The sequence below is a fragment of the Macaca thibetana genome, chromosome 11 (assembly GCF_024542745.1).
Source record: "Macaca thibetana thibetana isolate TM-01 chromosome 11, ASM2454274v1, whole genome shotgun sequence".
NCBI classification, from domain to species: domain Eukaryota; kingdom Metazoa; phylum Chordata; class Mammalia; order Primates; family Cercopithecidae; genus Macaca; species Macaca thibetana.
In genome coordinates this window covers 10,751,335-10,773,780 of record NC_065588.1, presented here as the reverse complement: position 1 = coordinate 10,773,780, position 22,446 = coordinate 10,751,335, and the positions used below count along the sequence as shown (strand labels likewise).

The window sequence follows — 22,446 nt, the reverse complement described above, 5'->3', positions numbered from 1 at the left end:
ATTCCTCAAGATAATGCTAGCTGCTGTAATCAACAATCTTAAATTCCAGTGGCTTAATCTATTTTTTTCTTGTGTGTTTGGTTTGGTGGCTCTCTCTGGGCATTTCTCCTTCCGGTCACTACTTAAGAATAAAGTCTCCTTCACACTGTGGTTCTATCACCTTTAACGTGGTTTCAGCCTGTTCTGTGCTCATCCAGCCAGTAGGCAGGGAAATGAGGGAGCCCCTGGGCTTCGGACTGGAAGTGACAACGCACTAATGCTTATGGTCTCTGGACAAGAGCTAGTTACATGGTCCTACCCAGATGAGAGGGTGCTGGGAAAGTGCACCTAGAGGGAAGAAACAGGTGAGGTGGGCAGAACCTACCACAATCTCTGCCACAGGTCCAAAGCATGAACTGTTTGGAGGTGGATTTAGGTTTCAACCACGGTCTTTCTGATTACAATATCCATGCTTTTCTCTTCATGCTACATTGTCAGTGCTAGGCAAAAGGAAGAACCCATGAAAAGATTAACTGCCTCTTCATGCTGCACTTGTAGGAGCACAGCATGGTGAAAATGAGATCTGTCTTTAGCTTTGCCCATTCATAAACTGCTAATTTTTAGTTCCCCAAGCATTGTTTAATACTATGTTTGCAAAAATCATTTATAAGAAGTGACATTTTAATAACTTTAAAAAACTTCCTTCGTTTATTGAATTTTTCTCCTTCCTATTCTAGAACAATTTAAGATGCTTTACTCGCTCTATAGTATATGATATACTATATATACTTTATACATCGTATACTGAAAGATATTACAATATATATTATATAGTATATATACTTAAATATACTATAGTATATATGATATATAGTACACTATATGTAGTATATACTATAGACCATATTTACTATACTATATAGTATATACTATATATTTACTGTATGCTATATTTGTATTTAATATATACTATATTTACTATATACTATATATAGTAAAGCATCTTAAGATATTATTTTATATATATAAAAAATATATATGTATATATATGGCACCAAAAGATAAAAATAAGTAAATTGCAAAGATAATAAAGTAAAGGGCAAATAGGTTGAAGTTAAAACTGAGGCAGAGCACAATATGTTAGCCATGAATCCTATACATAATAAAGTGGGCCATAAATTTGGTTCTGATATTTTGTAACAAATTTACTTCTAAGAAATACAAGTAGCTATAAGTGAACTGCATCTATAAAAAGAGTCAAATAATTTGCTTCCAAAATATACAACTACACCTCATGCTTAACCCAGAAGGAAATATATCCCACGGATCATTGACTCATTCACTCATCCATTTCATAAATATTTATTAAGGGGCTATCATGTACCAGATACTGTTTTAGGTTTTGGAAATACTTCTGTGAACCAAAAAGGACTCTGTCTTTACAAAGTTAAGGAAGAAAGATGATAAATAAAGAAGTAATTGTATAGTATGTTTGGGTATGAGAAGCTCTAAAGGGAAAATAATGGCAAGGATGACTATATGTGCCAAGATGGAGTGGGGTTGGGTGGTCAGGAAAGGCCTCACTGATAAGATTACATTTGATCAGAGACCTGAAGGAAGTGATGGTGGCGGGTAGCTGAGGAGAAATCCAGAGTGTTCTAGGAACAATAAATCACAAGTGCATTGCTCCGGGAATATGTTTAGAGTTTTTGAAAGATATTGGGAAGACCTGGGGAAGGAAGTACTGGGGATCTTGTGTTATGTAGTAATAGCAACCTTATGCTACACAAAGTGTTCACATCATGTGATAAAAGCATATTTCCCCTTGGTAATGTTGAATACATAAAAAATTTCACTCTGGGGTTTTTTTTTCCTGGACTCTATTCAGACCACAGCATTATTATGATATAAATGAATCCTTGGTGAGATTTGGGCTTCCTGATCTCAATGCACTTCTTAATTACCTCTTAGAGGCTTTAGCACACAGTTACATTTTTAAAGTTTATTTTACTAGCAATTTTTATGTATTTGGGTACAAACATGTATTTAATAAAGCATTTAATTTGGCAAATATTGACTTTGCAGCTTACTTTCTGTGTGACTATGGACAAGACACAATCACTGAATCTCAATAAAAATTACATGTTTTTTACAGTATCTGTCCTCACTAAGGTTCTATAGAGATCTAACAAAATGATAAATCTGAAAGTATTTTGAGACTTCAATGTAAGACCATCACTTTTTCTTATACTCTTCCCATATTTGACAAACACACCACGGCACTTTGCAAGGGTCCATAAATAGTGATAAATTGGGTTCTCTGTCCTTAGGGAGAATATAGTCTATTAGAAGAAACAGACAAGGAAACTACAAATGAGAAACACTCTGGTGCCAAGAAGAAAGAAGGACAGTCTGCATAGGAGATGACTCAGAGTAAAGCTCAGGGACCATTTACTTCTCAGAGGTGAGCTGCATCCTAAACAGCTAGGTGGGAATTATTAAGTAAGTTAGGAACGGAAGGGCATTACAAGCATAGGGAAAAGAGTGTGCAAATGCTTGTCAGGTGAGAGGATTTAGTACTTGTTTCTTTGGTTTTTGTAGAAAAAATGAATATGTAGTATGATTGGTGGATATTAGGAAGTATAGATAAGGTGAGGGTTAAGGGAGATTCACCATCAAGACATTTTATTTTGTAATAATGTAAGAAATCATCTTTAAGAAATTTTATTTTGCAGGCCGGGCGCGGTGGCTCAAGCCTGTAATCTCAGCACTTTGGGAGGCCGAGGCGGGCGGATCACAAGGCCAGGAGATCGAGACCATCCTGGCTAATCTGGTGAAACTCCGTCTCTACTAAAAAATACAAAAAACTAGCCGGGCGAGGTGGCAGTGCCTGTGGTCCCAGCTACTCGGGAGGCTGAGGCAGGAGAATGGCATGAACCCGGGAGGCGGAGCTTGCAGTGAGCTGAGATCCGGCCACTGCACTCCAGCCTGGGTGACAGAGCAAGACTCTGTCTCAAAAAAAAAAAAAAAGAAATTTTATTTTGCAAAGATTGTAAATGGGGGTAGGTATTGCATAGTAAGACATACTCATTGGAAAAATATGCTGGCAATAAAATGAAAAATTAGAAGGTGAGATTGAGGAGTGAAGGCCAGTTGGAAGACTCTTACAGAAATTCAGGCAGGAAAAGAAGAGGGGTGAATTCAGATAATGTAAGAGAGAAAAGAGACAAGATAAAGAGATTCAGAAGGTACAACTGTTACTCATATTTGATTACGTGAAATGGAGGCAAAAAGATTGAACAGCATCTATGTGGCATTTCCCAGCTTCCTGATTTGAGCAGCTCAGTGGATACAGTATTCTTACCTTGAAGCTTATAGTCCATTAGGGAGGGCAGTAGCTATTTGGAAAATCATATTTAAAGACTGCTTATTGAATTAAGTACCAACATTTAGATAATTATTTAGTGGTATCGTAAAAACTCTGTTCTTTTTACCTTTATCAGTGAAGTAGGTGGAAATAATATAAAACGGGTGCTTTTTAAAAAAAATCAAGTATGTAGTTGAAAATATCTCAGTAATATAGCTAGAGAGGGATAATGTCAGAATTTTGATTCAGAATTATTTTTGATGTTTTACCTGAAGGGGACTGAGATGAACAAATAAAGTGTTTAAAAGAGAGATGTACAATCCACCACAGGTTGCACAAGTATAGATTAATAGAAACGTAAGTTATTATTAGCAATATTAGGTAATAATAATATGGCAATTAACCCTTTTGTAGTGCTTTTGATTTTCAAGAAGTACTTTCAGTATTTTTTTTTTATTTGAACTTTCAACAACTCTGTGAGTTAGGCTTTTTTGTTTCATTTTACATGTAAACAAATTGGGGGTTAGAGAGGTTAGGTATAAGAAAAAAAATTCTGATAATCAGGTGTTATGAATGGAATAAGCTACTTGGTGGCCAGTCCTCAGCACTGAAGAAGTGTAGACAAAGCTGGATGTCCACCTGCCAGAGATGTTCCATAGCATGCAACAGCTCTAGCAGGCAGGAGTTAGGGGGAGATGAGATTGTGCATGCAATGTTTAGAGGATCATAGAATATGAACCCTGACAAGAACCTGAGGCTAATGTAGTCTAACGTTTCAATTTTACAAGTGAGAAAACTGAGGCCCAGAAAGGTCAACCTGCTCAAGCTGATGCGAGCTCTGGAATCTAGCTGTAGGTCAGTGATCTCTAAACAGTCATTCTCAACCGAACAACTGTATGAGAATCCTGGCGAAAGAAGGAAAACGAGAAGAAAAAAATGAGTGGACCCAAATGGTTGACATCATATCCTTAATTATCACGTTTTTTTAATCCATAGAGAGAACGAATGTTCTTGAGAATAAAAGTAGTTGGCAAGTGGTATACGTTTTTTATGGACAATAACATTTATTTTTTTAGTATTTACAGGAAACAGAGACTACGAAGAGGTGTAATACATGGACCTTATACTGCACGCTCTTCCAAGCAATGTGTGGTAGGCAGAACAATGGGCCCCCAAAGATGTCCACACCCTAATCCTCAGAACCTGTGATTATGAGGCAGGAGAATAGGGTTTGAAGGCAGGAAACCTAAGGCCGATTGGCTCTGACTCCTAGAACTGAATCAAAAGGAAAACCCCACCTATCCACACCCAAGTAACAAAACGATCAGAGGCTACTTCCTTTGCAACTTCCCGCTCCACCCTTTTCTGCGTTGCAGATGAAAAATGAAAGGACCTCCGATTGGTCCCCTCCTGCAACCAATCAGACTGGTTACAGGCCAAGTCTTCGTGTGTAACTTTGTAACTTCACTTCAGCTTCCGATTGGTCATTTTGCATCACCAATCAGACTGGTTGCTGGCCGCTACTTCATTTACATAGGGTTTAAACCAAGTAACCAACAGGAAACCTCTAGAGAGTATTTAAACCCCAGAAAATTCTGTAACCAGGCTCTTGAGTCACTTGCTCGAATCTGCTCAGTCTGTGGAGTGTAATTTATTTTAATAAATCTGTGATTTACTTTCATTGCTTTGTTTGTGCCTTTTGTCCATTTCTTTGTTCAAAACGCCAAGAACCTGGACACCCTCCACCGGTAACAATTATGCTACCTTTAATGGCAAAAGTGACAATGGAGATGTGACCGAGGTTATGGAGCTTCAGAGAAGAAGATTATCCTGTGGGCCCAATCTACTCATCATGTGAGTCCTTAAAGGTGGAGAAACTTTCTAATCTGTGCTCAGAGAGAGAACAGGACACACAGCAATGGCAGAATGGTCACAGAAACACACACCTGATGTGAGAGGACTCAACCAGCCACTGTTGGCTTTGAAGATGGGGGAAACAAAAAGGCTAGCAACCAAAGAATATGGGAGACTTTTATAAGCTGGGAAAGGCAAGAAAACAAATTCTTCCCAGGAACCTCTAGAAAAGAATACAGCCCTGCTAATACCTTGATTTTAACCCACGTAGAATTATATTAACTTCTGACTTACAGAACTGTAAAATAAAAAATTTATATTGTTTAGGCCACTAAGTTTGTGGTAATGTGTTATGTTAGCAATAGAAAACTAATATATAATGTAAAAAGAAACAACATATACATGGAAGCTTACCAATGATCAATATTCTATAGGGTATACCAACCAGGGTTAAACATGAGGTCATATCAGTAGTAATTTCCCATACTCTGTCACTGCCTTTAGTTGGTTGCAGAACCTCTGGTTTTTCTTAAAAGATCCTTTCCCCAACTGTCCCTGAAGATCTTCAAGATAGTAGAGGACCTCATACATTTTCACAATCCCAAACCCTAGCTGCTACATAGAATCCACTATTTTCCTTGTCTTAGATTTCCTCTGGTGATGTCTACTGTTCTCTAAATGCCTGGGAAGCTCCATTTAGATGCCAGGCATTGCTGCGGTGACTCTACCACTGACTCTGTTTATAGCTTTCGTCAAAGGGATTCTGATCCTCTGTGCCAGTGCAAGCCTTTCAGGTAAGCCTCAGGCCCATGTGGAGCTACCTCCCACTAGTAGCCACTGCTTGCCCTTTTGTGAAAGTTGAGCTGCATTTCCAGATAAGGTTGGAAGAATTCACCTGCCTCGCTTTTGTGTTATATTCCCTTGAAAACAGTTCCAACGCAAAGCTACCTTGCGTACACAAGGTCTCATACAGTTTTATTGTTGCTGTTGTATTTTTCTGTGAAATAACTCTACCAGTTGTACTTAGAGTCCCCTCTCACTAGGACTCTGTTATTTCATAAGGGCTTGGCCAAAGGACATTGAGATGCAGACACAATGCTGAACCCCAAGCTATTCTTGTTAGTGGAAAATACCTTTGTGCTTTGATTTTCTTTTTTCTTATAATGAATGACTTTCCAGGAATTCCTCCATGCCTTCTGTAAATAGATTCCACCCCACTAAACCAATAGATTCCTTCCTCACAATTGCAGAATCATACAAGAGGGAATATACTAAGTAACACATGGATGGATGGCTTTAACAGCTTAGAGGAGAGCAGGATCTGGCAGTTAGGATTCATGTAGACTAAACTGGAGAAGGAAGAGATCTCCAATGTATATTTCAGTGTGACTTCCCACTACTGTTCAGTACTTAATCTGGACGGAGAGATAATGGGCATTCGACAAATTCCTACGGAATTAATAATGAGGCAGAAATAATGATCTGGTAGAAACACTGGAGCCGAAGCATTGTTGACAATGAGTTGGAGGCTCATAAATTTGAGATGGAGGTAATAATTGAAATTACAAGGGAATGAAAACTTGAAGAGAAAAGAGAAATAATGGATATTCTAACCATCTTATTAATGAGTATAATGTGTGGGACTAGCTATACATATGTACCTCATTGTGTATTTCTGCTGTTTAACTCAGACTATGTGGTACTTAGTTGTTTCCGTGTCTCGGCATTACCATTTCCAGTGTTTTCTCTATCTCGAAATGTTTTTAATGTATAATTTATTTGATTTGCTCAACAAAATTGGAAAGTAAAATTTTGCCTCCCCTTTCTGTACCATATATATATATTTTTAATCCTAGAGGTTATAACCTCTATTACCATAACAGTAACGAGATTTTAAACAAAATTCTGTGCATCAGAATGAGTATCTAGCAATACACTGCAGAAATTTAAAAAATGAGTAAACCACTTTATCTGTCATCAAGGAGCATGCTTGGGGAGGTAGAGTAGAAAATTACATAATATGAAGTTCCAAAGAGTTCATTTGGCTTTGATTTATCACTTATGACATAAAGGATGGAAAGAACAACTAACTGATGAGATGTCTTCCTTTCTCCTTTTGAGGTAAAATTCACATCACATAAAATCAACCATTAGCCATTTAAAAATGAACAGTTCAGTGGCATTAAGTACAATTCATCCTGTTTTTATAAAGCCCTAAAGGAAATGAAAATGCCAATAGAGAAAGCTCTAGAGAATTGCCATATCTCAATCTCTAAATATTCCACATTACATTGCACCCAAGTTCTTTTTGCTCTAATGAATGTCAGTTTGTGTTTCGTATGCGTTCAATGCTGAACAAACTGGTGACATATTCAAGTTTCCTATGACCCATATTTCTTTAATAGAATTTGTATTAGGTGTTCATATCTAACAGAATTCCTTCAGCTATCTATTAAGTATTTTCTATTATTTTAGTTTCCATGTGGGCAGGTAACATAACTAATTTGTTCACTGTTTCCCCAGAGGAGAACCCAGGACATAATGGGATACACATACACACACACACATATACATATACATATACATATACATATACATATACATATACATATATATGTGTGTGTGTGCGTGCTCTCTAAATGAATGATCAATTACTTAATCTTGGGATTTTAATTCCCATTAATTCCTTCTAGGTTCCCCCACGTCTCCGCAGTGATCAGTACTATCTTTTTTTTTTTTTTTTCAGACGAAGCCTTGCTCTGTCGCCCAGGCTGCAATGCAGTGGCAGAATCTCGGTTCTATGCAATCTCTGCCTCCTGGGTTCAAACTAGTCTCCTGCTTCAGCCTCCTGAGTAGCTGGGATTATAGGCGCCCGCCATCACGCCCGGATAATTTTTGGATTTTTAGTAGAGACGGGGTTTCACCATGTTGGCCAGGCTGGTCTCGATCTCCTGACCACAGGTGATCCACCCGCCTTGGCCTCTCAAAATTCTGGGATTACAGGCGTGAGCCACCACTCCTGGCCCGTCAATATTACCTTGGAACACCCCGGCAAAGCCTTCAGGTGGAGAACGTTCCTGGCGCGGAATAATCCACCTGAATGTGAATCCTGACCATTTTTAGGCGCCAGTGGAGGCCGCTGCTTTGGGGCCGGCCGTGAGGTGGCGCTGTTGCCCTGTATCGTGACTCCGTTTTCACCTGGACTGGAGTCTCCGCGATACCTGGCATCTAGCGATCACTATAGATCAGCAACGAGTCCAGCTTTTACAGTTTCAGCAGAGGTTTCCTGTGGCTCACGTGTGGCGAGTCCCGGAAACCTCGGAGCCCGCAGACTTCCCTTCGCGGGAGCCCGCCCGAACTCCATCCTTTGCCGGCAGCCACGCCCCGCAGTGGGAAGGAGGGACTGAAAAGCATTTCCTTGAGGCTGGCACACCTTGCCCTACCCGAGCCAGTCATTATTTCCCCTCTGACTGGGCCGGTCCCACCTGAAACCGGAGTGACCACAGGAGGGACACGGTAGTGAACGGGGCATGGGGGGCGGGCGCGGCGGGGAGGGTAAAGAAGGTGGGAGGGGAATGGCGGCTAGGCAGCTGGGGGTGGACTTTGCAGCTGGGGAGGGAGAAGAAGGGAAGAGGCTGGGAGCGGAACGGTTGTGATCTGCTGTTTGTGTTTATGTGAACAAACAGAAATCACCAAGTGAATTAACCTGTGTTTCTTCGGAACAAGCATCTTGTGGGGTTTGGCTTCTGTGTTTTTATAGGGTAAGGGACTAAACCTGCCTCAGCAGATTTGGTGCAGAGAGAAACATGAGAAAACCCAGGAATGGGGGACCTCTGTTTATTCCTGGAGAGGGGGCCATCAGGAGAGGGGGGAGGGAAAGAATGAGCTTACAGGAATTACTTGTCAGAGGACTGCATAGCCTTTCAGACCATGGGCTCATTGCTTTCAGCTTCAGCTTCTTCGACTGCAAAGCATAAATACGGGAATTACTTTCCAGGGTTGTTGCGATATTTAAATGAGATATCAATAACCATGATTAAAAAGGGTACAGCGTGATGTGCTATCCCTTGTTGACTGAATCTGTGTTTTCTTTCTTTCTTTTTTGGGGGATGGGGAGAATGGGGGAGGGAGTCTTGCTCTCTCACCCACGCTGGAGTGCAGTGGCACGATCTCGGCTCACTGCAAGCTCCACCTCCCAGGTCCAAGCGATTATCCTGCCTCAGCCTCTCAAGTAGCTGGGATTACAGGCGCCCACCACCACGCCCAGCTAATATTTTTGTATTTTTAGTGGAGACGAGGTTTCACCTCTGTTTTCTTTTTAACGTCTTTTTTCCTCTTTCATTTTTCTCTATCAACCCCTCATCCCCGCTTTGTCTCCCTTCTTTCTTTCTTTCATTTATGCGATTGTTGCTTCCTTCTGTAATGAGTCCTCTCCACATTGGAGTTTCTTATACCTATGAGACCACACTTCCTTCCCACTGGGTGGGAAGTAGTTGTGGCAATAAAGGAGTCGAGTTACTATAATGTGCAGCACAGCTTAACTGAAATACACCTGGAAACGGAACTCTGTGCTGTCTACCCTGTTTTTCCCCCTCAGTACCCAGGAATCTCCACTGACAGCTAGCTAGGCGGCAGCTAGGTCTTTCAATGAGACATAATGCAGTATTTGCTTCAATGAAAATCATACGCTTTTTCTTTCAGTGCCTCCATTACTGTATGAGTTTGCTAGGGCTGCTGTAACAAGGTACTACAAACTGCATGGCTTTTGGCACCAGGTACCAGGGACTGATTTTGTGGAAGACAATTTTTTCATAGATGCAGATGAGGTTGGTGGGAGATGGTTTCAGAATGAAACTGTTCCATCTCACGTCATCAGGCATTAGATTCTCATAAAGAGTTCACAACCTATATCCCTCACATGAGCTGTTCACAATAGGGTTCACGCTCCTATGAGCATCTAATGCCTGCGGGGATGGTAGCTCACATCTGTAACCCCACCACTTTTGGAGGAGGTGGTGGGTGGATCGCCCTGAGCTCAGGAGTTTGAGACCAGCCTGGGCAACTTGGTGAAACCCGTCTCCACCAAAAATACAAGAGGAAGAGAAAGAAAGAAAATCTAGTGTCCTGGCTTATCTGACAGGAGGAGGAGCTCAGGAGGTAATGACAGCAGTGGGGAGTGGCTGTAAATACAGATGAAGCTTTGCTGGCTCACCTGCCTCTCACTTCCTGCTGTGCACCCCGGACCGGTCTGCACCCCGGGTGTTGGTGACCTCTGGCTTAAACAACGAAATGATTGTCTCACAGTTCAGGAGGCTAGCTGTCCAAAGCTAAGGTATTATGAGGGCTGCATCTATTCCAGGCCTCTTTCTTTTGCTTGTAGATGGCTGTCTTCATGTTTATGTGGTATTCTCCCTGTATATATCGGTCTCTGAATTTCCCCCCCCCCACTCCCTTTTTTTTGAGACGGAGTCTTGCTCTGTCACCCAGACTGGAGTGCAGTGGTGCGATCTCAGCTCACTGTAAGCTCCACCTTCTGGGTTCACACCATTCTCCTGCGTCAGCCTCCTGAGTAGCTGGGACTACAGGCGCCCGCCACCACACCCGGCTAATTTTTTTTTTGTATTTTTGGTAGAGACGGGGTTTCACTGTGTTAGCCAGGATGGTCTTGATCTCCTGACCTCGTGATCCGCCCGCCTCGGCCTCCCAAAGTGCTGGGATTACAGGTGTGAGCCACCGTGCCCTGCCCCTGAATTTCCCCTTTTTATAAGGACACTAGTCTTATTGGATTAGGGTACATCCTAATTACCTCATTTTAATTGATTATCTCTGCACTATCATCTCCCAATAAAGTTACATTATGAGTTCTGAAGGTTAGAATGTCAGCATATTAATTTTGGGAGGGTGTATAGTTCAACCCATTAACAACTAAAGTCTTTAATCATGCACAAGTTAGTTGAGCATTGCATCTATTTCGGTTGTCTCTGGCAGAAACTAATTCCCACCTTTCCCAAACCCTCACAACCAGTCCCAACCAACATGTGCTCCGAAGTTCTGCCAGGAGTTATGTGATTCTGCAGCTCTGTTTTCTTTTAACCTGAGTTTATACATTTCCTGTTGCCACTGTAACAGATTACCACAAAGGTGGTGGCCTAACCCAACATAAAGTTTTATTTTACAGTTCTGGAGGTCAGAAGTAAAAATGGATGGGTAGGTCTCCAGATAGATGGTTCCTTTTGGAGGTTCTAAGGGAGAATCAATTTCCTTGCCTCCTCCAGTCTCTAGAGGCTGCTTACAATCCTTGGCTCATGGCCCCTTCCTCCATCTTCAAAACCAGGAATGGCCGGTCGAGTGTTTCTCATGTCTTTTCATGCTGACGCTCACACTTTTGCCTTTCTCACACTTAAGGATTCTTGTAACTGCACTGAACTCACTGAGTATTCCAGGGTAATCTTTTTATTTTAAGGTCAGTTGATTCATTCCATCTGTAACCTTAATTCCCCTTCGCTATTTCAACACTACTAAAAATCAGCATATTCATAGGTTCTGGAGATTAGGACATGGACATCTTTGGGAAGCCATTATTCTGCCTACCATACCTGAGCTTTCCCAACTGGGTATTCTTTATTTTTATTATATGTATATTTAAAATTTATGTTTAATTTTAAAAAATTAAAAATTTTATATATAATTTATCATATACATGTTGTTTTGAAATATGTGTATATTGTGGAATGGTTAAATTAAGTTAATTAACATAGTATTATTTCACATATTTTTGTGGTAAGAACACTTAATATCTACTCTCTTAGCAATTTTCGAGAATACAATACATAGTTATTAACTATAGCCACCATGTTGTACAGTAGATCTCTTGACCTTATTCCTCCTTGTTAGGAAGAATCCTTTCATATCCTCTGACATCTTTCCAACCCCTCTAAATCCCCCAACCTCTGGTAACCACCTTTCTATTCTCTACTTTTATGAGTTCAACTTTTTTAGATTCTACATATAAGTGAGATCATGGGATATTTTTCTTTCTGTGCCTAGTTTATTTCACTTAACATAATGTCTCCTGGGTTCATCCATGTTGTCAATTTCCATTTTTCAAAAGGCTGAATAATATTTAATTGTGTTTGTACTATATGTATTTATACTTTATTCATTTATCCATTGATGGACATTTACATTGATTCCATCTCTTGGCTATTGTGAACAATGCTGCAATAAACATGGCAGGCAGACAGCAGTATGTCTGAAATCAGACACGCTGATTTCATTTTCTTGCTATCTATACACAGAAGGCAAAACACTGAGCCTTCAGAATAAAAGTAAGATAATATACTCAATAAAGAACGCCATATACAAAAGTCAAACCACTATTGGATGTATACCCAATAGTGGGATTGCTGGATCATACAGTAGTTTACTTTTAATTTTTTGAGGAACTTTCCTACTGTTTTCCCTAATGGTTGTACTAATTTACATTTCCATCAACAGTGTGCAAGCGTTCTCCTTTCCCTATATCCTCTCCAACACTTACTTTTCATTTTTTTGATAATAGCCATTCTAACAGGTATGAGGTAATAGCTCATTGTAGTTTTAACTTGCATTTTCCCTGATGATCAGTGATGTTGAACATTTTTTCACGTATGTGTTGGTCATTTGTGTGTCTTCTTTTGAGAAATGTCTATTCAGGTCCTTTGTTCATTTTTAATACAGTTATTTGTTTTCCCCCTATTGTTTTAGTTCCCTATGTATTTTGGATACTAATCACTTACCAGACATGAATCACTTCTCAGATATTTCTCCCATTCCATGGGTTATCTCTTCACTCTGTTGATTTTTTCCTTGGTTGTGCAGACATTTTTTAGTTTGATGTAACCCCCTTTGTCTATTTTTGCTTTTGTTGCCTGTGCTTTTGGGTTTATGTCCAAAAAAACCTCGCCTATCCTAATATGATGTGGAGCTTTTCTCTATGTTCTCTTCTAGTACTTTTAGTGTCAGATCTTACATTTAAGTCTTTAATCCGTTTTGAGTTGATTTTTGTATATGGTGTTCTTTATTGAGTATATTATCTTATTTTTATTCTGAAGGCTCGATGTTTTGCCTGCTGTTTATAGATAGCAAAGAACTTTAAATATTTTATCTGAAGAAAAACAACCTGCTTAATGATGGAACAAAAAATGTGTCCCTATTGAGCAGAAACCTGGGTACCATGGACTTGCTATATATACTGTTAAAAACTACTCCCCATTCCCCCTTGTACTTTTAGTATTGTAGTTTAATTCTTTATGCCTCATTAGTTTCTATAGGTTATTTTTCTATAAAAATTTCTTGCAGAGCCAATGCTATTTTCATAGATGAATTAGCTACTTATTTATTCAACAATCATATGAATTCCGATATATGCCAGACACTGCTCTTGGTGCTAGGGATACAGCAGTGAACAAAATAGCTGGCCCCTAAATTTTTATTCTCATGAAGGTTTCATGCTTTTTCTTCTTACTTTGCCACTTCATTTTTGTCCTCCCTACCAGCCCAGGCTCAGCCAGTCTCCAGTTCTCCAACATGCTTTCTGAATTTAGATGTAGCTACTGTTCTGTGCCTACTTCTGGCCTGTGCTAATGAGGGACCTAAAGAAGCTGACTGTGCTCTCCAGGAAATTACAGTCTTGTTGGGAAGAAACAGATAATAATAGGCAAACTGATTAAGTACTGAATAAGTAGGTTGGGTATTAGCATATCATGTCTTGGCATAGTTTCTAACTGGAGAAAGTGAAAGTAGAAGGGAATGAATATGCACAAAGGTAAAGAAGCTAATTATGGCCGGCCAGGCGCAGTGGCTCACACCTGTAATCCCAGCACTTTGGGAGGCTGAGGAGGGCGGATCACCTGAGGTCAGGAGTTTGAGAGCAGCTTTGCCAACATAGTGAAACCCCATCTCTACTAAATATACAAAAAAAAAAAAAAAAAAATTAGCCAGGCATGGTGGCAGCTGCCTGTAATCCCAGCTACGCGGGAGGCTGAGGCAGGAGATTAGCTTGAACGTGGGAGGTGGAGGTTGCAGTAAGCCGAGATCGTGCCACTGCACCCCAGCCTAGGCAACAAGAGTGAAACTCTGTCAAAAAAAGAAAAAAAAAAAAAAAAAAAAAAGCAGCAGCAGCAGCGGCGGCGGCAACTAATGACACAGACATCAGTGTAGAGTGGACAGAGTCCTCTCTCGGTCCAGGGGACCTGAAATCTGTTTTAAGCTCTGTCTTTGTGAGCAAACAACAAGGCACCTACCTCAGGGGTCCTTAGTTGTTTGATTATTATTTTTATTCCTTTTAAAAATGAAGGGTAGAGGTTGACTGGGAAATTGCTGGAGATTCTTCCAGGTTTAAAAAAAAAAAAAAGAAGTCTTTTATTTTTGAACTTTGCACAATTTCTTTGAGATTTCTAACCAGAATAATAATAAGCGAGTTTAGAGTTCAGAGGATATAGTAACCTCTGGATAGGGAAAGGATAATGGGGATGGAGTAAGGGGTTTCTATCCATCCGTTGGCTTATGACCTCATTTCCTGCAGAACCCTCCTCAGCCCAGGTGGCCTTCTTCACTAGCTTTTCCTCCCTATACCTTCTGCTGAATTGGGCAGTTAGAGTTCAGCCCTATCATATTGTGAATACTACCTCCTAAGGGTGAGTCTTCAGGAAGCACGAACATTTCCTGATGCTCACTCTTTCCTTAGCCCCCAGCAGTCTAGGTCGTATCCAAGCTTCTGAGTATTATGCACTTCCCTGAAAGCCATCTCAATCAGTTTTCTCATATTTCTCTTTCACAATAACCCTTCTTGGCATAGTGACAACAAGGAGTATCGACAGTTAATTTGTTTTGTTTTGTTTTTTGAGACAGAGTCTCACTCTGTTGCCCAGGCTGGAGTGCAGGGGGATGATCACAGCTTGTTGCAGCCTTGACCTCTCAGGCTCAAGTGATCCTCCCATCTCAACCTCCCCAGTGTCTGGGACTATAGGCGTGTGCCACCACGTCCAGCTAATTTTTGTATTTTTTTTTTTTTTTTTTTTTTTTTAAGGGACAGGGTCTTGCTGAAGACCCTGGCTAACTAGGCTGGCCTGGAACTCCTGGCCTCAAGTGATCCTCCTGCCTTAATCTTCCAAAATGCTGGGATTACAGAAGTGAGCCGTGGAGGCCAGCTGACCGCTAATTCTTAACAGTTGCCATGGTCAGAGCAAATTGAAGGTAGTGTTTTAACTTTTATGACCCAAAATTTATACTTTTATGCTTTAAATTACTGGCCAAAATAAAAAATGAAAAGGAAACCTGCTTTAGTTTTTTTCCTCTGTAGCTCTTAACCTTTTATAACCTCAATAACTAGCCGCATCTTTATACATTTAAGTGTATTTTCAAAAATTGTTAGATAACAATATATAGAAATATGATAGTTTTAGAATATTGATCTAAATTAAAAGTATTATATGTATATAATTCTAGGCTAAGTTAGAATTCTAGTAAGGACAGAGTAGTGGATGCCAAAGGTTTAAGGGAAAAGAATGTATTTCAAACTATACATTGTGGTTATAGAAAAATCTCAGTAATACACATGTGTATTAGTCCTTTCTCACACTGCTATAAATTATCCAAGACTGGGTAATTTATAAAGAGGTTTAATTGACTCATAGTTCCTCATGGCTGGGGAGGCCTCCGGAAACTTATAACCATGGCAGAAGAGGAAGCAGGCACGTCTTACATAGTGGCAGGCGAGAGAAAGCGTGTGAAGGCAGCAAAGGGGGAAGAGCCCCTTATAAAATCATCAGATCTCGTGAGAACTTATGTGCTGTCACGAGAACAGCATGGAGGAAACCACTCCCATGATCAAATCACCCCTCACCGGGTCCCTCCCTGGACATGGGGGAATTTGAGGTAAGATCTGGGTGAAGACATAGAGCCAAACCACATCAACATGTAATATCCACATATGAAGTCAGATGCCTTTCTGGAAAAAGCCTTGAAATGATTGGTTTTAGTTGCACACTCAGACATTGAATGATTTAACCAGATGTACTGTGTTGTGGGAGATGAATGCAGGGTTTGTGTTGGACAACTTTAGGAGACAGGATTATTTTATGTTCATATTATGCTACCAAATAAGTGGTGAAAAATACTTGCCAAAGGTGCTAATTTGATGTTTAGAGAAGTTGATCTCAAGTATTTTTTTTTTTGACAATAGTCAGCTATCAGGACCAATTGTATGTCAAGTCACCCCTAGTTTGTGTCAGTGAAAAAAGGCTTAGAATCAACTTCTCCAAAGTCTCTGTTAAGCCAGATCAGGCTGGCTTCGCCTAGACAGGAAAAGCTCCTGGTTGACCCTCACCTACAAAAATTAGCTGGACATGGTGGTGGACGCCTGTAGTCCCAGCTACTGAGGAGGTTAAGATGGGAGGATCACTTAAGCCTGAGAGGTGAAGGTTGCAGCTCTTTGACACCTCTTCATCCTGGGCCCAAATTTAGTACCACTTCCGGCCAGTTAGACGCTATAACAGCAAGAAAGGACTTGTTTTAGTAGTAGAATTAACAGGTTTGGCTTATGGTTCAAGGAAGGAGGAGAGAGGAAACTGGAATGCTGAAAATTGATCCTGACCTCCTTGTGGTCAGATTTATTCTCTAAGACTTATTCTCCAATTCCACAAATCCAGCCCATCTGATGTGAAATCACATGGCTTCCCTGACTCCTGCTTCTGTGGTCTTTCCTCACAGGGCTCAAGGCCTGACTCCTTTAACTTTCCTTGGCGCTGATATCTTAGTATAAGTCAGAGCGAGTTCTGGCTAAGGAAGAAAAAAGAAGCAGAGTATTAATTAGAATATTCTTAAAGCCCCATCAATGAAAACACAACTGAGATATAAATATTGTAGCCTTCATGTATCTGGTAGAGATTGGCAGAGGCTAGTCCGGATACATGTGCATCCCAAAGACCCAGAAGAAACGGTGAAAGTGTATGCACATTGTGAATTGCAAGGGCCAGGGTCTTCTTCCTCATTCTCATCCCTACAAAACTCAACTGAAAAAAAATAGATGGAATATCCAGTCAGTCGTATGAAGGGTGGGAAATTGTAGTGGGAAGAGCACCAGATGGAGATGCCAACACACAATGCTTAGGTGCTAATTAACTATTGGGAGGTATCTGAACTCTGTGCCTTAGTTCCCCCACCAGTATATTTGGAAGTTAGGTTTTTGTTGTTGCTTTCAAAGCACCCTTCTTATTGTACACACAGGGCATTCTGTGGCATTTGTGAAGCATGTGCTGTATTTCATAGTGTATTTGTCAAAGAGATCAAGAAATAGACAACAGGGTTGCTGTTCTTATGTTTTTTGTTTCTGTAACAGGGAGGTGTGATTATAGTGGTACAGAAGGTATGGGATGGTCACCTCATTTACAGTGTGTGAACGGCATGGCTTTCTGACACTGAGAGTTGAACCTGCTGTGTTTGCATTCTTTCTTGGAGCCCAGGCGGTTCCCATAACCGCAAGTGACCTTGAGTTCACTCTCTGTCTCTTTTCCTCACCCATGTTTCATACTTAGAGACAGTCTAATTATGGATTCATGATTGGAAGGTCCCACATCTGATTAAATCTCTGATTCATTTTCTGACTTATGCAAGTCACCTTTTCATTTAAACTTAGTTTCCACATGCAATATGAAGTTGGCAAAATATCCACAAATTATTGTGAAATGGTTTTCTTTTACAAAAATGGGGATAATTTTGAAAAATATTCCAGTTTTGCAGCATTAGAAAAAAAGAAATGTAGGTAAACCAAATGTGATTTAAAACTACAATTATAATCTCCCCTCCCACACCAAAATCATTTTTTCTAAGTCTCCTTTTTTGGGGGGCTGACATTAAAATGAACTATTCTTAATTCATTAAGTTAACATTTACTAGGAAATAGAATCAGGCTCACTTGAACTAAGGTCATAAAAGTGTGACCTTAGGATATCTACAAACAGACGGACAACAAAAATTTGACAGTATCAACAAGACATAACTAGTGACAGGTTGTGGGTTTATAAATATTCAGATAGTGTGTGAGATAGATTGCTCACAAAAAGAAGTTCATTGATCCTTGACATAGAACTCTCTGTTCTGTGCTAGATGTACTAGCATTTTTACACCTGAGTTTAGGGTTTAGCGGAGATATTGGGGGCTGCATCTTTCTGGGCTTTTACTTAAATCTCAATCAGACATATTTTTGGTGCCTAGGGAGCGGTGGTCTCTGTAGGAGGATGGATAAATAGAAGTATTTATGTTAATAGGAAGTTAGGGATGCAGATTCTTTGGACACACTCTCTCGTCCCTGCAATTTATGACAACCTGAGAAATTTAGATCATCCCCTGTGGGCTGTCAGGGGAAAATAAGCTGGGTTGTGACATCAAGACAACTGTAGAATGTAGTGCCCTATAGTTTGTCTACTTATCCCAGGTATGAGAAGGATCAATAGTGGCATTGTATTACACCATGCTACTTCACATAGAATGTGTTTCTGGCCAGTCTCTGGGAGGCATTTGTCGCCCATCCTGGCCTAGAACAGATTCTTCCAGACACAGAACATTCTGTGGTCTCACCAAATCACACACAAATTCTGGTTTAACCTTTAGAGGCCATGGAACTATAAAGTTTATTATCAACAAATGTTACATTAACACCAAAAACTACAAAATATCCCAAATATCCTTGAAAGAAGCTAAAGAAGACCTAAATGGATGGAAAGACATGTTGTTTTCTTCAATGGGATGACTTAATACTGTTAAGTTAGTGATACTCCCCAAACTGATCTACATACTCAACATAATCGCTATCAAAATTCCAGCCGTTTTTGTTTTTGTTTTTTTTCCGAAATGGTCAAAGTGATTCTAAAATTTATGAGAACACAAGGGACTCAGAATAGCCAAAACAGTCTTGAAAAAGAACAAAGTTGGAGGAATCACACAATGAATTTTTTTTTTTTTTTTTTTTTTTGAGAGGGAGTCTCGCTCTGTCGCCCAGGCTGGAGTGCAGTGGCCGGATCTCAGCTCACTGCAAGCTCCGCCTCCCGGGTTCACGCCATTCTCCTGCCTCAGCCTCCCCAGTAGCTGGGACTACAGGCGCCCACCACTGTGCCCGGCTCATTCTGTATTTTTAGTAGAGATGGGGTTTCACTGTGGTCTGGATTTCCTAACCTCGTGATCCGCCCGCCTCGGCCTCCCAAAATGCTGGGATTACAGGGGTGAGCCACGGCGCCCAGCCACACTTAATGATATTAAAACTTATGACAAATCTACCGTAATCAAGACTGCGTGGGCTGTGTGCTGTGGCACGCGCCAGTAATCCCACCTACTTGTGAGGCTGAGGCAGAGGGAATCCCTTGAGTCCAGAGCTTGAGGCTGCAATGAGCTCTGATCACACCATTGCACTCCAGCCTGGGGGACAAAGGGAGACATTTTCTCTAATAATAATAAGGCTGAAAAAGACTATCTTTAATGATAACAAAGAGCAGAAAATGGGTGTTTTTAACAAATTGTGCTGGGACAACTGGATATTCACATGCAAAAGAATGAAGTTGGACCTTGACCTCTAATTCAAAATGAACCAAAGGCCTGAAGGTAAGAACTAAAACTCTGAAATTATTAGGAAAAACATAAGTGTAAATCTTTGTGATATTGGTTGGGCAATGATTTCTTAAACACACATCAAAAGCACTAGCAATCAAACACAAAATTGTCAAAATTAGAAGCTATTATGCTTCAAAGGACATTATCAAAAGTGAAAAGACAACATAACAGCATGGAAGAAAATATTGCATATGATATATCTAATAAGGGTTTAGTTTCTGGAATATATACTGGGTACTTATACAATAAAAAGACAAATTGCCCAACCAAAAAAAATGGTAAAGGAGTTGAATGTACATTTCTTCAAAGAAGATATACAAATGGCCAATGAGCATATGAGAAGATGCTCAGCATCAAAATGCAAATTAAAACCACAATGAGATATCATTTCACACCAACTAGTTGGGCTACAGTAAAAAAGACAAAAAGCAAGAAGTGTTTGTTAAGGATGTGGAGACACTGGACTCCTTATAAATTACTGGTGGGAGTATAAAGTGATGCAGTCACTTTAAAAGACAGTTGTCAGTTGCTCAAAATTTAAACATAGAGTTACCATGTCAGCAATTTCACTCCTACATATATACCAAAGAAAAATGTAAACATGTCCACACAGAAACTTGTATGTGAATGTCCACAGCGGCGTTTTATATAAATGTGGAAAAGTGAAAACTATCCAAATGCCCACACACTGATAAATGGCTAAACAAAATATCTGTGTATATCCATACAATGCAGTATTATTTAACCTCAAAAAGGAATGAAGTACTCTTTCATGCTACAATATGGATCATCCTTGAAAACATTTGCAAGTAAAAGAAGCCAGCCAGTTACAAAAGTCCACATACTGTATGAGTCGATTTATATGAAATGTCCTGAATAGGCAAATCCATAAAGACAGAAAATAATTCATGAATCCCTGGGGCTGGGGAAGGGAGCAGTAGGGTATGACTGCTATTGGGTAGGAGTTTCTTTCTAGGGTAATGGAAATATTCTAAAATAAGATATTGGTGATGGTTGCATACTTTTGTGACTCTAATAAAACCACTAAATTGCACACGTTAAAAAGGTAAATTTTATGGTATATGAATTATATCTCAATTTAAAAAACAAGTAATATTAAAGGTAATTCTAATTTTACAAAAAATACTAGTTTTTGAGAATTTACTGGACAAACAGTATAGGACAGATTTTAAGAACATGGACTCTAAAGCCAAATGATCTGGGTTGGAATCCATCTTCACTGCTTACTAGCTGTGTGATCTGGAGTAACTTACTTAACCTCTCTGTGCCCCAGTTTCTTCATCTGGTAGAATTAAATGACTAAATATTTGTGAAGTGCTTGGAAGAGTGCCTAACACACGACTACCACAGTATAAATGTTTGCTGTTATAACCGTGTGCAATAAACTGTACTAGGTAATACTGGGAATCAAAACCAGTATCGAGGAAGTTTGTGTAAAACACAAATGTCAGTTAAGGAAGAGCAGAGCAGGGTGGATTCCAAAGCAGATTGTTTCACTCCGTTTATTGGCTGGACTCTGCTCCATGCCGATCTGTGAAAAGAGTCTGGGTTTTGTCCAAGAGGAGGAGGCGATGATATGGATCGAGAATATAACATCTAAATTTTGCCTTCTTACTTGGGTCCTGGGAAAAGGTCCAAAAATATGTTAGAGGAGACAGATGGGGACTAGCAAGGAATGGTTAACGATACTTAATATATACTTGTTGTTTAATGTAAGTAAAAATTAGGCAAAAATTTTCCAAGATTTTCCTCTGGAATTTTGGTCATAAACTCATGATGTTTCTCCTCCTGTTCTGATTTGAAGATTACTTTTTTCTTGAGACAGTTTTAGTATTTCATTTCAAAAAGTAAAGGTCAGACTGTTACCGGAAAGGGGTTCTAATCCAGATCCCAACAGAGGGTTCTTGGACTTCGCTCAAGAAAAAATTCGGGGCGAGTCCATAGAGTAAAGTGAAAGTAAGTTTACTAAGAAAGTAAAAGAATAAAGAAATACTCTCCATAGGCAGAGCAGTGGTGTGGGCTACTTGACTGAGTATACTTATAGTTATTTCTTGATTATATGCTAAACAAGCGGTGGACTGTTCATGAGTTTTCTGGGAAAGGGATGGGCAAATCCCAGAACTGAGGGTTCCCCCATTTTTAGACCATATGGAGTAACTTCCTGATGTTGCCATGGCATTTGTAAACTGTCTTGACACTGGTGGGAGTGTCTCTTAGCATGCTAATACATTATAATTAGTGTATAATAAGCAATGAGGACCACCAGAGGTCACTTTTGTGGCCATCTTGGTTTAGGTGGGTTTTGGCTGGCTTCTTTACCACATTCTGTTTTATCAGGAAGGTCATTGTGACCTGTATCTTGGGCTGACCTCCCATTTCACTCTATAACTAAGAATGCCTGAACTCCTGGGAATGCAGCCCAGTAGGTCTCAGCCTCATTTTACCCCATCCCTATTCAAGATGGAGCTGCTCTGGTTCAAATGCCTCTAACATATTTCTCTCCTCTCCTTTACAAGGGGACCCTTAATCCTAAGGGTTGTAGAGGGATGAAGATCCATCTTCTGTAACTTCTTCAGGCTGAA

General features: G+C 40.0%; 2 protein-coding genes across 2 annotated transcripts in view; both read left to right on the top strand.

The window, feature by feature from the left end:
• The window catches only part of MAGOHB (mago homolog B, exon junction complex subunit), a 1,022,454-nt gene that overhangs the window by 943,848 nt on the left and 56,160 nt on the right, over positions 1 to 22,446 (top strand). The gene's annotated exons all lie outside the window — the stretch shown is intronic.
• STYK1 (serine/threonine/tyrosine kinase 1) overlaps positions 8,380 to 22,446 on the top strand; it is a 56,538-nt gene continuing 42,471 nt past the window's right edge. The window contains exon 1 of the mRNA XM_050748236.1: positions 8,380 to 8,716. The gene's annotated coding sequence lies outside the window, so the exon portion shown is untranslated. The remainder of the gene's footprint in view (positions 8,717 to 22,446) is intronic.